The 16,111-nt window shown below is 38.4% G+C and overlaps 1 protein-coding gene across 1 annotated transcript in view; it reads right to left on the bottom strand.

Annotated features, from left to right (window-relative positions):
- The window catches only part of LOC126495022 (tubulin alpha-1C chain-like), a 28,933-nt gene that overhangs the window by 11,257 nt on the left and 1,565 nt on the right, over positions 1-16,111 (bottom strand). The gene's annotated exons all lie outside the window — the stretch shown is intronic.

The following is a 16,111-nucleotide window of genomic DNA, read 5'->3' as shown; positions in this document are numbered from 1 at the left end:
TCATAAATATTTGGTAAATAAACTCATACTGGATACTTCCATGTTCTTCTAGAACAAAGTTGGAGACTTGGGTTTGTTCATAAATCAAATAACCTTAATTCTCAGGGCACTGACTTGTGATTCTATCCCATGGGAGTAGTAGGTGTGGGAGAATCACCATGTCATAATCCAAACAGGGATTTCTAGATTTCTGGACCCCTACATGAGATAAATAAACCCTAACTATTAACCCAAAGATCACCAGCATTGTAAGCTGCTAATTGGACTTCAAAGAGTCTAGAGAAGAAACAATACACAATAATGCAATCCCTTATCCAATCTCCTTACCTGTGTGCTGTTTGGAGTCTAAAACAGCCTTAGTTTCCCCACAGTATTTGATTGGTTCTATGTTGAGGAAGTTCAGTTTCTTTTGGTGTTTGAACACTTCACACTCTATAAATATATTTCTCAGCATTTCTTCTATAAAGGGGTGTTACTTTGCAGGGTGTGATATATTTGACTGAGGTTGTTAGAATTTTTTGCAGTTCATGTTTTCCTTGGTTATACTGAAAAACTAAGAGTTAGTAGCAGATAACAAAATATTGCAAATATGGAGTAAATATCAAATTTAAGATTAGACAAAAAGCTTTATGTTGACAACCAACATATATCACTCTAATTGCTATTTTGATACTTAAAAAGTAACAGTTCAATTAGCTCACTATAAAAATGAAGAATAAATTTCTCGCTATTGGCAACTTCAGTGTAAAGTAGATGAAATAGCTAAATAATATTATACTGGAAGTACCCTGTTTTCTGATTATTAATTTTTCACAGCACAAAATTTAAAAACTAAATACCTATGTAAAATATTCAGAGAAGCCTAACACTACATGAAAATTTGAACTTAGAAACATGAAGTAATAGCACAGTTATCATTGGAGCACATGGACTATCTACAGGGGAAAGGCAATATTATGCAGATATACAGCTGTGTTGGAGCCCAGGCCATCAGTGGTTTTCAGTAAATATGTGATGACATCACTTGAAAATAAAGCTGAAGTTTCACAGCTTCTGACTTCTGAGTACAGATTCAGTCTTTTCGCTTAATCAGGCCCTCTATATTGAGCTGGGGAAAAAATCCACAAACTCATATACTTTATTTTGTACACCTATTGCTTACAGCATGTATATGTCAGATTCACCATCACCTGAGCTACAAAATCATAATATCACCAACACATCTATTTTCATAAGGAACATGATCATGTGTAAGACAGAATAAGGCAGCCCAAGGCAGTACCAGAGTCATTATAATGATTAAGGGTCCAGGCATCCAAGGGAAAACAAAAAAATTACAAATTCCAGGCCAGCTGGAATGTCACCTGGTGACAGACATAATAATGGACAAAGTATGATCTCTGTGGCATAATTTGTGTCTACTGGTTCTAACTAGACAAATGATGTATGTGAATTACTCACTGTATGTCAGTCACCCTGCCATTGCCATCTTCAGAAGTAAGCAAAGTATCCAGGGAGCCACGGCCATGAGACTGAATGTTCTAAAGACATCAAAACTGGTAAGAGAATCATCTCTAGGATGATAAGCTCTAATGTTTTAAGTAAAATTCCAGAACACAAACTAACTCCTACACTTAAGGTTCAGGAAACAGCTCAGAGGAGAGGACTAAAGATTGTAAAACGCAGAGACTCAGGACATTGTCTGCAAGACAAGGAAGCTTCACCAGGCAATCTCAAGAATAGCATTGCCTAAGCCAGACACAACCATCCCGAACACCAGAGGACATGCCAATATAGACGGGAAATCTCCACACTAGATTAAGAACTACAGGCAATTGATGACAGCTGAGAGAGTAAATAAATCTCTCCTAGGCATGAGATTGTAAATGGATATCTAATACTCAGTGATCAGTGCTAAAATATAAGCATGTGAACAATGATAAATGGAATCACAGACTGCAAACATGTAACTAATAAAAAGGGAAAGGAAAAAATACACATAATACATCAAAGTAGGAGGGTTAGAAGATACTGGAAGGGTGACAGGGAAAAGGGAAGAGGATATAATAATAATGGATTAAAGATGGTCAGTAAATTATATGCTATACAAAAGTCATAAAGAAACCCATTATTTTATATAATTAATACATCATAATAAGCTGTAAAAAACCTTTAAGTTTTAGATTTCTGAAAGATATACACCCATTCTGTTTATACCCTATGTAGAGAAGCAGTTCTTCAGGACTTTAGGTAATTTTGCCCATTAAGCTTTGAATGCTCAGGTTTCCTGACTCAGACTCACAGGCAGTTAAAATGAAAGGCTTGAACTGCCTCATCTAGGTGTACACAGTTTCAAAGGTTCATCTAAAAAATCACTGAAAGCATAAACAAGACATAGTAAAGAAGTTCCAAACTGTAATTAGCAGCCAACTAAAAGATGGCAACTCAGCAAGAAGAAGAAGGAGAGATCAAGCAATGGGCTTGAGAAGCTGGTAGCCAGTATGAAAATTCTGAACTCTAAAAGAGTCGCTCCTTAAAGAGTTCTTAGAAGTCAGCTCTTTTCTTGTCCATCAATGCTGTTTTCATCAGGAAAATAAGATATCCATTTTTGTGATTTGAGGTCTTGATTCTAGGATCCCGTATCTCATTATAACCACACTAATGTAGCAGAAGTGTTAAGTTTAGAATTTAAATGGGACAGTATTTGAAGGGCAAGAGAATCAGAGTGTGTAGAATTTAGACCTCCCTTTTGACGTGACTGTTGATGCTGATGATTGGCATTGAAGTTTGATGAAACACTTGGGATATCTTGCTTAGTAAGAGTTTTGCTTTTAACACACACTTTTCATTTAAGATTGTATTGCTTTAGAAAAGACAGTGTTTCTTCATATTGTAGTTCATCATTTCAAAAGGCCTCACATTTTAAATCACACTTTGCTAAAAGTAACTGAAACCTGATAGTTTCTCAAATTTATAAAAATGTACTTAAGGCAGGCAAGTTGACTCACAACTGTAATTCTAGAACGTGAGAAGCTGATCTAGGAGAATCAAGGTTTTGAGCTACCCTTTGTTTGCTACATAGCACAGTCAAGACTGGTACTGGTTTCTTGAGAGTCTGGCTTCAAAGCAAGCAAGTAAGCAAACAAACAAAAAACTGCAAACCCCAAAACAGCAAAAATAAAAGAAAACTAACACAAAACAAAACAAAAAGAGAAATAAATTATTAAATTATTGATTTTCTCTAGTCCCAAACATTATTTTTTAAAAAAAGCTTTTAAGTCACTTGGCCAGCAAGTGGCCCTGATCCAGTACCAGTAGATCCATCTGAAGGGGTAAGTGTGTGCCCTGGGAATGGAGTACAGGTACCCTTCAATCCCATAAACTTTCTGGCCATTCAGCAGGGCTTCTTCCCGGCTACTGGCTTTCTCTACTTATTTCCATCCCAGCTTGCCTTCAAGCACCCTTTCCCATTTGCGGGGTCCTAGGATCCCCCAACTCCGCCTGTTTTGGGGCTGAAGGTCTGGGGACACAGTGGTGAATACAAGGCTGCAGGAGTTTCTTTGTTCCACCAAGCTGGCACCTACCAAGCCCGCCCTCTTATCTGTGAAATAAATAAAAATAAGCCATGTAAAAATGAAAAATTCAGCTTTTGTCTGTGAGGACCTTGGCCAGCCAGTAGCCCTGATCCAGTACCAGGAGATTCATCGAGAGGGGAAAGTGTGTGCCTGCCCAGCCAGTCGGCCACCACAGGAACCAAGTACAGGCACCCTCCAATCCCCTAAACTTTGTGGCCATTCAGTGGGGCTTTTCGCAGACTACTGGCTTTCTCTACTTATCCCATCCCAGCTTGCCCCCAAGCACTTCTTTTCATCTGCGGGGTCTTTACATCCACCACCACAGCCTACTTCAGGGAGGAGGGGATCTGAGAGCCAACTCCAGTGCAGAGGGGATCTAAAAAAGGGCAGAACAAGAAAAAATCCCAGGTACACAGTTAGCCACAGCAAAGATGGCTGTCAAGACGCTCCTGACCACATTTGAAGGAAGAGATGGGCAGGCGCCAATTAAAGAATTCCTGCAACAATCTGAAATGCAATATGATAACACCAGAATCCAGCAAACATGCAACAAGAAGACTTGAACACCCTAATCCAGAAGAAGTAGAAGAAATCGACTTTAAACGTAACATTATGAAAGTGATAGAGACCATTAAGCAGGATATGAAAAACTCCTTTAAAGAAATGAATGAGAAGACTAACAAAAAGTTAGAAGAAATGAATAAATCTCTTAAAGTTACCTAAGAAAACCAAGAAAAAGCACTCAAACAGGTAATGGAAACAGTTCAAAACTTGAAAACTGAAATGGAGGCAATGGAGAAAACAAATCAAGGGATTGCTAGATATGGAAAATCTGGGAAAATGAACAGGAACTACAGAGACAAGTATAACCAACAGAATACAAGAGATGGAAGAAAGAATCTTAGATACTGAAAATACAATAGTGGAAATAAATTCATTATCAAAGAAAACAGCAAATCCAACACAAAACATCCAGGAAATTTGGGACACCATGAAAAGACCAATTCTAAGAATAATAAGGGTAGAAGAAGGAGAAGAATTATAGCTCAAAGGCCCAGAAAATATATTCAACAAAATTATAGAAGAAAACTTTCCCACCCTAAAGAAGGATATTCCTATGAAGGTACAAGAAGCATATAGAACACCTAAGAGACTGGATCAAAAAAAATTCCCTCACCATATAATAATCAAAACACAAAACATACAGAATAAAGAAAGAATATTAAGAGCTGCAAGGGAAAAAGGTCAAGTAACATATTAAGGTAAACCTATCAGAATTATACCTGACTTCTCTATGGAAATCATGAAAGCCACAAGGTTTGGGATGTGCTGCAGACACTAAGAGACCATGGATGCAAGCCCAGACTACTATACCCAGCAAAGCTTTCTTTTGCCATCGATGGAGAAACAAGATATTCAAGGATAAAAACAAATTTAAACAATACTTAGCCACAAACCCAGTCTTACAGAAAGTACTAGAAGGAAAACCACAACTGAAGGAAGACAACAACACCATAATAACACAGACATGTAACAACCCTCCACCAGCACAACTCCAAGAAGGAAAACACACAAACTCTACCACCAAATAAATAAATAAATAAATAAATAACCAGCATTAACAACTGCTGGTCATTAATATCACTTAATGTCAATGGACTCAATTCACCTATAAAAAGGCACAGGTTAAGAGAATGGATATGAAAACAGGATCAAAAATTCTCCTGTTTACAAGAAACATACCTCAACCACAAAGACAGACATCTACTCAGAGTAAAGGGTTGGGAAAAGATTTTTCAATCAAATGGACCTAAGAAACAACCAGGTGTGGCTATACAAGTATCCAACAAAATTGACTTCGAACTAAAATCAATCAGAAGAGATGGAGATGGACATTCTATACTCATAACAGGAACAATTCATCAGGATGAAGTCTCAATCCTCAATATATATGTCCCTAATATAAAAGCACCCACATATGTAAAAGAAATATTACTAGAACTCAAAGTACACATCAAACCCCAAACACTAATAGTAGAAGACTTCAACACTCCTCTCTCACCAATGAACAGGTCAATCAGACAGAAACCTAACAGAGAATTAAGAGAATTAATGGAGGTAATGAATCAATGAACTTAACAGACATCTATAGAACATTCCACCCAAATAGGAAAGAATATACTTTCTTCTCAGCGTCTTCATGGAAGCCTCTCGAACATTGATCACATACTCAGTAACAAAGCAAACATCCACAAATACAAAAAAATTTTTAGTAACATCCTGTGTCTTATCAAATCACCATGGGATAAAGTTAGAATTTAACAACAATTCTACCCCCAAAAAGCCTTCAAACTCATGGATACTGAACAGTCAACTACTGAACCACCCCTGGGTCAGGAAAGAAATAAAGAAAAAAATTAAAGTCTTCTTTGAATTCAACAAAAATAGACACAACCTACCCAAACCTATAAAACACTATGAAAGCAGTGCTAAGAAGAAAGTTCATCACCTTAAGTGCCCACTTTAAAAAAAAAGGGGGTGGGGAGAAAGCTCACATTAGAGGCTTAACAGCATAGATGAAAGCTCTAGAAAAAAAAAACGAAGACTCACCCAGAAGGAGTAGAAGACTAGAAATAATCAAACTGAGGGCTGAAATCAACAAAATAGAATCACAGAAAACAATCTAAAGAATCAATGAAACAAAGAGATGGTTCTTTGAAAAAGTCAACAAGATTGACAAACCCTTATCCAAACTAATTAAATGGAAGAGAGAGAACATGCAAATTAACAAGATCAGAAATGAAAAGGGGGACATAACCACAGACACAGAGGAAATTCAGAGAATCATTAGATTTTATTACAAAAGCCTGTATGCTACAAAGTTGGACAATGTAAAAGAAATGGACATTTTTTAGTCAAGTACCATATACCAAAATTAAATCAAGACCAGATGAACAATTTAAATAGACCTATAAGTCACGAGGAAATAGAAGCTGTCATATAAAAAACATCACAACCAAAAAAAGCCCAGGATCAGAGGGTTTTAATGCAGAATTCTACCAGAACTTCCAAGAAGACCTAATACCTATACTCCTTAATGTGTTTTACATAATAGAAATAGAAGGATCATTGCCAAACTCTTTTTATGAAGCTACAGTTCCCCTGATACCAAAACCACACAAAGACTCAATCAAGAAAGAGAATTACATACCAATCTTGCTCATGAACATCGATACAAAAATTCTCAATAAAATACTGGCAAACAGAATCTAAGAACACATCAAAAAAATCATCCATTTTGATCAAGTAGGCTTCTTCCCAGAGATGCGGGTCTGGTTCAACATATGAAACTCTATCAATGTAATCCATCATATAAATAAACTGAAAGAAAAAAGGAAATATGATCATTTCATTAGATGCTGAAAAAGTATTTGACAAAAATCAACACCCCATTATGATAAAGGTCTTGGAGAGATTAGGGATACAAGGATCATATCTAAATATCATAAAAGCAATATACAGTGAGCCAACAGCTAAAATCAAATTAAATGGAGAGAAACTTAAAGCCATTCCACTAAAATCAGGAACAAGACAAGGCTGTCCACTCTCACCATATCTCTTCAATATAGTGCTTGAAGTTCTAGCAAATGCAATAAGACAAGGAGATCTAGGGGATTCAAATTGGAAAAGAAGAAGTCAAACTTTCATTATTTGTAGATGATATGATAGTGTACATCAGTGACCCAATAAACTCTACCAAAAAACCCTTACAACTGATAGATACCTTCAGTGATGTTGAAGGATACAAGATCAACTAAAAAAAATAGTATCTCTACTATACACAAAGGATAGAGAAGCAGAGAGGAAAATCAGAGAAACTTCACCTTTCCACAAATATCAGAAAGTATCTTGGGGTAACTCTAACCAAGGAAGTGAAAGATCTATTTGACAAGAACTTTAAGGTTTTGAAGAAACTGAAGAAGACACCAAAAAATGGAAGGATCTCCCATGCTCTTGAATTGGTAGGATCAACATAGTAAAAATGGCAATTCTACCAAAGGCAATCTATAAATTCAGTGTAATCCCCAACAAAATCCCAACAAAATTCTTCACGGTGCTTGAGAGAAAAATAATCAAGTTTATATGGAAAAACAAACAAACAAACAAAACAGGACAGCCAAAATAGTCCTATATAATAAAGGAACTTCTGGAGGCATTACTATCCCTGACTTCAAACTCTATTATGGAGCTACAGTAATGAAAACAGCTTGGTATTGGCCTAAAAACAGAGATGTCGTCCAATGGAATCGAATCAAAGACCCGGATCTTAACCTACAAACCTATCAACACCTGATTTTCGACAAAGAGCTAAAATTATACAATGGAAGAAAGAGAGCATCTTCAACAAATGGTGCTGACATACTGAATGTCAACCTGTAGAAGAATGAAAATAGATCCATATCTATCACCATGCACAAAACTCAATTCCAAATGGATTGAAGACCTCAATATAAATCTGACCATACTGACCCTGATAGAAGAGAAAGTGGGAAGTAGCCTGCAATACATGGGCACAGGAGACCACTTCCTAAGTATAACCCTAGTAGCACAGACAATGAGAGCAACATTGAATAAATGGGACCTCTTGAAACTGAGAAGCTTCTGTAAAGCAAAGGACACTGTCATTAAGAAAAAAAGGCATCCTACTGAATGGGAGATCTTCACCAACCCCACATCAGACAAAGGTCTGATCTCCAAAATATATAAAGAACTCAAGAAATTATGCATTAAAATTCTAAATAACACAATTTAAAAATGGGGTACTGGACTGAACAGAGAATTCTCAACAGAAGAAGTTCAAACGGACAAAAGATACTTAAGGTCATGTTCAATTTCCTTAGCGATCAGGGAAATGCAAATCAAAGCAACTTTGAGATACTGTCTTACACCCGTCAGAATAGCTAAAATCAAAAACACCAATGATAGCTCATACTGGGAGGATGTAGAGTAAGGGGAACACTCATCCATTGCTGGTGAGACTGCAAACTTGTGCAATCACTTTGGAAATAAGTGTGGCGGTTTCTCAGGAAATTGGGAATCAACCTACTTCAGGATCTAGCAGTATCACCCTTGGGAATATACCCAAGAGATGCCCAATCATACTTCAGAAGCATTTGTTCAACTATGTTCATAGCAACATTATTTGTAATAGCCAGAACCTGGAAACAATCTAGATGCCCCTCAATGGAAGAATGGATAAAGAAAGTGTAGAATATTTACAAATTAGAGTACTACTCAGTGGTAAAAATCAATGACATCTTGAGTTGAGAGCATGGGAGTGGGTTTGGGGGTGGGGGTGGGGGAAGGGGAGAGAAAAGGGTGAAGGGAAGTATTGGGGAGAACTTTGGGGAGTTGGAGGGCGTATATAGGAGCAGAGAAGAAGATATCTTAATTAGGGAAGGCATTTTAGGTTTGGCAAGAGACTTGGCTCTAGAGGGGAACCCAGGTGTCTATGGGGATGTCTCCAGCTAGGTCCTTGGGCAGCAGAGGAGGGGTGCCTGAACTGGCCTTGCCCCATAATCACACTGATGTTTATCTCGAATATCCGTCCGGCGAGGGATGGAGATAGAGATAGAGACCCACATCAGAGCCCTGGACTGAGCTCCCAAAGGTCCAGTCGAAGGGCAGAAGCAGGGATAAGATGAGCAAGGAATCAGGACTGCAAGGGATTGGTCTACCCACCGAGACAGTGTGCCTGATATAATGGGAGCTCACCAAATCCAGCTGGATTAGGACTGAACGAGCATGTGATCAAACTGGACTGGACTTTCTGAATGTGGCTAACGATGGGGGCTGACTGAGAAGCCATTGATAAAAGCACTGGGACTTGTTTCTACTGCATGTACTGGCTTTTTACGACCCTAGTCTATTTGGATGCATAGCTTCCTAGGCCTGGATATGGGGGGAGGGCCTTGGACTTCCCACAGGACAGGGTAGCATTCCCTCTGTTAAGGCTGGATGGGGAGGGGGAAGGAAATGGGAGGAGGAGGAGAATTGGAAATTTTTTAATGTAAAAATAAAGAAAAAACAAGAAAAAATGAGAAGTGGGGGGAAGAGTATCTCAAAAAAAAAAAACAACAACAACAACAACAACAACTTTTAAGTCCTCAAATGAAATACAGTGGAACGTCCCTTCTGCATGATACTTAGTCTCTTAAGTTTGTTCCTCATCTTAACAAAAGTGAAAAGATGAAATTGTATGTTGAGAGCTGATACTGAAAGATAAAAAACATGAGCTATGCATTTTTGCACATGAAATGATTCCCGCTTCATATGCAGCAAAATCATGTTTGTAGCCAGTATTTGATGACTGAAAGAAGAAAGGAAAATACATTTTGAGGAAACAGTGCCAATATTTTCTGCTAAAATATAAGAGTATATAGAATAAATTGGATGATTGAGCTCTTCAGTTCCAAATTTTAATAATTTTCAGAAATATTGTCTTACATTAATATTTCAGAGAATATATTGATTTTTGTTTTTGAATTGTGTCTATTGACAGTAAATGTATATCGTAATGACATAAGACAATCACATTCCCATTGTGATTTTCTTAATGTTTACTGATCTACCTTTTAACCCACACATGTTTACAATGAAAGTTAATGTCTTTTCACATTAGGTTGTTTCATTGTTCTCATTTTAATGAGGCTGGGCAATCAAACCCAAGGTCTTTCCCATTCTCTACAAGAAGAAATATACCATAAGCTACATGATCAGCCTTTTGAGGCTTGTTTTTTTTTTATTAATTTGGTTTGGGTTTTTGGTTTTGTTTCAGACGGGATCATGTTGTATAACTAATAGTGGCCTGGAACTCACTATGTTGCCCAGGCTGGATTCAAATGCGTTGTTCACATGCCCTATCCTTCTCTGTTCTGTGATACAGATAAATACATTACTGGAGTCGTTTACAGTGTGTGTATGTGTGTGTCTGCATGTGTGATGTGTATGATGACTGCAATATGACTTATATAAACAAAAATTTACATGCAAAAAGGCATGGCTACACACTGCTGCAAGCAGTGCCCAGGAAGCAGGGCAGGAGAATACTCAGAAGTGCAAGGATATCTTGGTCTACTACATATTGAGTCCTAGACCACCTACAGCTATTAAGTGAGATCTTGTTTCTAAAATATACCTTCTGTCTGACAGCAGGTGCCATAAGGCAAGTCCATCCAATCTGTTAATTCTTCTACACATGCCTATCGGCACTACCCCCCTCACTTTGTGTCATGAGTTGGCAAATGCGAGACCTCATCCCAAATGATGATATCTGATGATATTTCCAATATTAAGAAGTCTGAACCCAAATCAACTGCTTTTTGTTATAAATCACTTAGCCTATTGTTCTGTTATAGCACCTGAAATGAATCTGCATACAGAATGAGCTAGGTCCTTTATCCCACAAAGTCAATGGGAGAGGTAGTTAGTGTTGTGGCTTGACAGGAATAAGCTGAGACAAGACTTGGGCACACCTATCAAAAAATTATCCAGCTTAGCTTTAGCTCTGAGGAAGATTGTGAGGGATTATCATTGGTAGGTCAATTGAAGTGGGAAGATCTATCCATTGTAGCTGGTGCCATTTTTCTATGCTGGGATTTCAGACAGTATAAATAAATAGAGAAAGTTGAGTGTAAATGCTCATTAATCACTTTTTGTTTCTTGCTGCTGATGAAATTGACCTCAAGCTTCAGATCCAGTGCTAAAATAAATGCTTAATTTGCTATGTTGGCTTGTCTATGTCTTATCATAATAGAAAATGAGCTTAAGACACTGGGAGGGCAGGTGTTTTGTTTTGTTTTAGAATAGAGATTATAAGTGAATCTGAGGATCTGAGAAATCCACAGCAGTGAGAAACTGCTTTTCTAGAAAACACCACTGATGACCTCAGGTCTGGGAATTCAAATCAAACTGTTCACAGAAAGGCTAGTGCTATTGAGAGATTTTTCTGATTTCCATCCATGATGGGAGGTTATGTTCCTTAGGAGAAATATGGAGTAAGAGCAGAGCCTATGCACATGTGTGAGTGGTGTTTGTCTCCTGTCTCTTAAAATGTGTGATACATGTTCAGAATCCTTTCTGTCCTGTTTGTGCCAGCAGAAAGGACAACAGATATGCTGCCAGAAGTGTGCTTGAAAATCAAGGACAATAAAGTGGACAGAAATTAAATAAAATGTGGAGACAGAATCATACCAATTTTTCAGCTTTAGAAAGAGACGGAAGAATATTAATAGCCAGAGTGCCAAATAAAGTAGCAGCTGCAAGTTCTATCCTTTGTTTATTACAAAGCTTTGAGCTTCTGATAAGGAAAAGTCTTTAAATGAAGACAATTATATTAGAAGATAGTCTTTTCATAACACACACTGCAGTTCTTTGAGTGAAGCATAGCAAAAAGTGGGAAGTATGGTTAAACAGAAAGTTGAGAAACATGAAAAAAACTTTTTCATTTTCTTGAATTTTTTCATTTCACGTTTGTGCAAAAATCACATACAAGTAAGCATAAATATATATTTTAGTATATTTTATGTTCCTGATTTATTGATTCATAAGCCACTTTTATTTGGGAAGCCACATCATGTGCCCACTCACTTCTGGTGAGACAGCCACCAGGAAGCTGTGCACATCAGTGCAGTCACATCTTCTAACCTCTGGTCACACCCTCAGCCCTCAGAAATGGCTTTATCATTTCACATCTGCAAGCTGCTCTTCCCATCCAAGCTGAGGAGCTTATCTGAAAAATCTAACAGCCTACTGAGAAGCTTGGTTTACACCACTTCATTGAGGGAACTGCCATTCTTGGTCAGTTTCCCACTTCACGGTACTTCTCTTCAGAGGTCAAATTTTGACCACACTAAACTTCGACAACACTAAACTTCACAGGTCTTAAACCAAGAAAAACAAAAGTAAAAAAAAAAAAACATTATTTTGAGATTTCCTGTGCCCATAACCACCCAATGTGTTCTGACATTTACAACCAGAGCTGTTCTAACACTCTACATTACTGTGCCTACCCACACAGCGCTTGGGCATACTATTACTGTGTCTTGCTGAGTCAAAGTACTGAGAGCAAGGAAATGAGAAACATGTTTTGGGAACTCAGGTAGAGTAATAAAAGGGCCCCCAAATGGTTTCAAATGGATGTCTAGACTCTTTTATATTACGGAATGAAATCTATAACTAAACCTTTTGCCTCTTTAGTCTCTGCCCACTCACTCTGTCACAGTTCAGAAAGAGACTCTAAGTAGCTTTTCCACGTCACTACATGCTCTGTGGAGTGTTCTCACATCATTATTCTCAAAGCATTCTTTATTTTACATTTAATTTTATTCCCTGTCGCATGGTCTGATATAGTTCAGGATGGCCCAGGACTGACTATGTAGCTGAGACAGGCCTGGTCTCCTTATCTGGCTCCCTCCAATTTGTGAGTTCTGGGATTACAATGTAAGCCACTGGTTCCAGCCCTCACTTCCTTCTTTTACTTTCTGTATTTATTCTGTTGAGATGTTTTTATCCTAGCTCGTTATCCAGTAATCCTAGGAATTCAACTATTTAAATAATCAGAGGAGTCTGCACTTCAATTTGCCCCTTAGCCTTTTATAACAACACATACACATTTTAAGTAAAGGCACTGATTTCTTATTTTTTTTTTCAGTATAAACCTTTATTTGTTTGTTCATTTGGCATGGTAAAGACTTACACGAGTGTATTGTATAACAAAACATGTAATAGCCAATGAATATTGGAGAGGAGCCCTGCTCCTCATATACATTCAGCTCCAAGCTGCCCGGTTGTGTTGTCAGCCACACACCTATGTTAGGCTCCTTAACAGAACACCAGTCATTGCTCCTCATGTTTATTTCTGGTGGTGCCTGCGGACCTGAAGTCTGCAGTCTGCTTTGTGAAAAGGTCCCCCTTGTATACAGCAACTGCTGAGGAGCAGAATTGAGACAGCAGAGGCTTCTGTGATGCTCACACCATGGCAGGGCTCTAGCCTTTGAATTTTATTTATCTTAAACTCAGTTCCAACATGAAATCCCTTATTAATGTTGTATCTTGTGGAATTGAATTCCCCCCTTTTTGTACTCACACAAGATTCCACTTTGAGAGACAAAGTATTTCTATTTTTAAAATTTTCTTTCTTATTTTCTTAAGAACTTTGTTAGTATAATATTTTCTCATTTTATATAGCCATCCCTGGTCACACTCCCTCCCCTCCTCTTGTCCCACTTCTCCCACCCTACTTCTCAGAAAGAGTAAGGCTTCCTATGGGGAGTCAACAAAATCTGATACCTCACTTCCAGACAGACCAAGGTCCTTCCCAGTATATATAGGCTGAGCAAGGTATCCCTCCAAAGACAATGTGCTCCAAGACATCAGTGTGGCGGATTTTCAGAAAATTGGGATTCAATTTTACCTCATGGCCCATCAATATCACTATTGGGCATATACCTGTTGACAGAGGTTTCTGTCCCACCAGGTACCACAGCTGTTCTGTACTAAAGAAACACAAAAAGGTCTACATTAATTATAAACTGGCTGGCTTATTAGCTCAGGCTTCTTATTAACTCTGATATCTTTTTTTAACTTTTATTTTTCCATTCAATTATTTGCACTTCCTTCCCTCCTCCCAATCCTCTTTCACTCCCCCACACCTCCTCCTCCCTCTCCCACTCTGCTGGAGAGAGGGCAGGGATCCCTGTCCTATGAGAAGTCCAAGGCCCTCCCACCTACAACCAGGCCTAGGGAGCTGTGCATCCATATAGACTAGGGTACCAAAAAGCCAGAACATGCCATAAAAACAAGTCCCAGTGCCTTTATCAATGGCTTCTCAGTCAGCCTCCCATTGTCAGCCACCTTCAGAGAGTCCAGTTTAATCACATGCTCATTCAGTCCCAGTCCAGCTAGATTTGGTGAGCTCGCATTAGAACAGGCACACTGTCTCAGTTGTTGGATCAAGCCCTCGTGGTCCTGACTTCCTTGCTCAGCTTCTCCCTCCTTCTGCCTTTCAACTGGACCTTGGGAGCTCAGTCTGTTGCTCCGATGAGGGTCTCTGTCTCTAACTCCATTCCTCACCAGATGAAGATTCTATGGTGATATTTGAGAAAACCATCAGTGTGATAGTGGGGCAAGGACAGTCCAGGCACCCTCTCCTCTGCTGCCCAAAGACCTAGCTGCGGACATCCCTGTGGACACCTGGGATCCCCTATAGAGCCAAGTCTCTTGCCAATCCTAAAATGGCTCCCTTAATGAAGATATCTTCTTCCCTGCTCCTATATCTGCCCTTTTTCCATCTCCACCCTCCCTCTCCCCCAAACTCTCGCATCGGGAATTAACCTACCTCAGGATCCAGCAATATCACTTTTGGGAATATACCCAAGAGATGCCCAAATATACTACAAAAGCATTTGTTCAACTATGTCCATAGCAGCATTATTTGTAACAGCCAGAACCTGGAAACAACCTAGATGCCCCTCAATGAAAGAATGGATAAAGAAAGTGTGCAATATTTACACAGTAGAGTACTACTCAGTGGTAAAAAAATAATGACATTTTGAATTTTGCATGCAAATGGATGGAAATAGAAAACACTATCCTGAGTGAGATAACCCAGACCCCCAAAAATGAATATGGTATGTACTCACTCATTAGTGGACTCTAGCCATAAATAAAGGACATTGAACCTATAGTTTGCGATCCTGGAGAAGCCAAATAACAAGGTGAACCCAAAGAAAAACATATATAGATACTCCTGGAAATTGGAAGCAAAGAAAATTGCTGGACAAAAGTTGGGAGCATGAGGATGAGGATGGGGGTGGGGGTGGGGGTGAGGTTGGGAGAAGAGGAGAGGGGAGAGGGAAGGGAGAAGGGAAAATGGATTTTTTAAAAATACAATATAATCTGATTTTTGTTTCCCCTCCCACATCTCTTTCCAAATCTTTTCCACTCTCCTCATCCACCCAAATGCACAGCCTTTCTTTTTTTCTTTATTTTGGATATAACCTGGCATCTAAATAATAACACTAATGTTAATAATAATTAAATAAAATTAGGCAATATTAAAAAAGAAATGAATCTTAACAGGAGAAAATTGGAAGAAAAAGATTTTTTTATAAAAGGTCAAGAAATGCACAAAGATTCAGAGACAGACATATTTGCACAAACAGAAATCCAGTAAGAAAGCAAAACTGGCTGCAGTGATATTCATGCACAGGACTGGTAAGAAAAAAAACAAGTCCTGTCAAAGCATTATGACACAAACAACCTACAAAATTGCCATTGAATTGATTTTGGGTTGGCCTTACAATGCAGGCAGGGCTTGGGGCCTGGCCGTAAGAGTTGTTTGTATATTCAGCGAGACTCTGTTGGAGAAAACCATTTTTTTTTTCATTTGCAAGTGGTTATAAATTGGAGATAGCTGCTGTACTAAGAATGTGAGCTTCTGTTCACTTCCTTTCTTTTTTTTTTTTTTTTTTTTT

Source organism: Alexandromys fortis, unplaced genomic scaffold, assembly GCF_014885135.2.
Source record: "Alexandromys fortis isolate MF-2015 unplaced genomic scaffold, M_Fortis_MF-2015_v1.1 scaffold_388, whole genome shotgun sequence".
Taxonomy (NCBI): Eukaryota; Metazoa; Chordata; class Mammalia; order Rodentia; family Cricetidae; genus Alexandromys; species Alexandromys fortis.
Note: the sequence above shows the minus strand (reverse complement) of the source record. Positions and strands in the feature narration are given on the sequence as shown.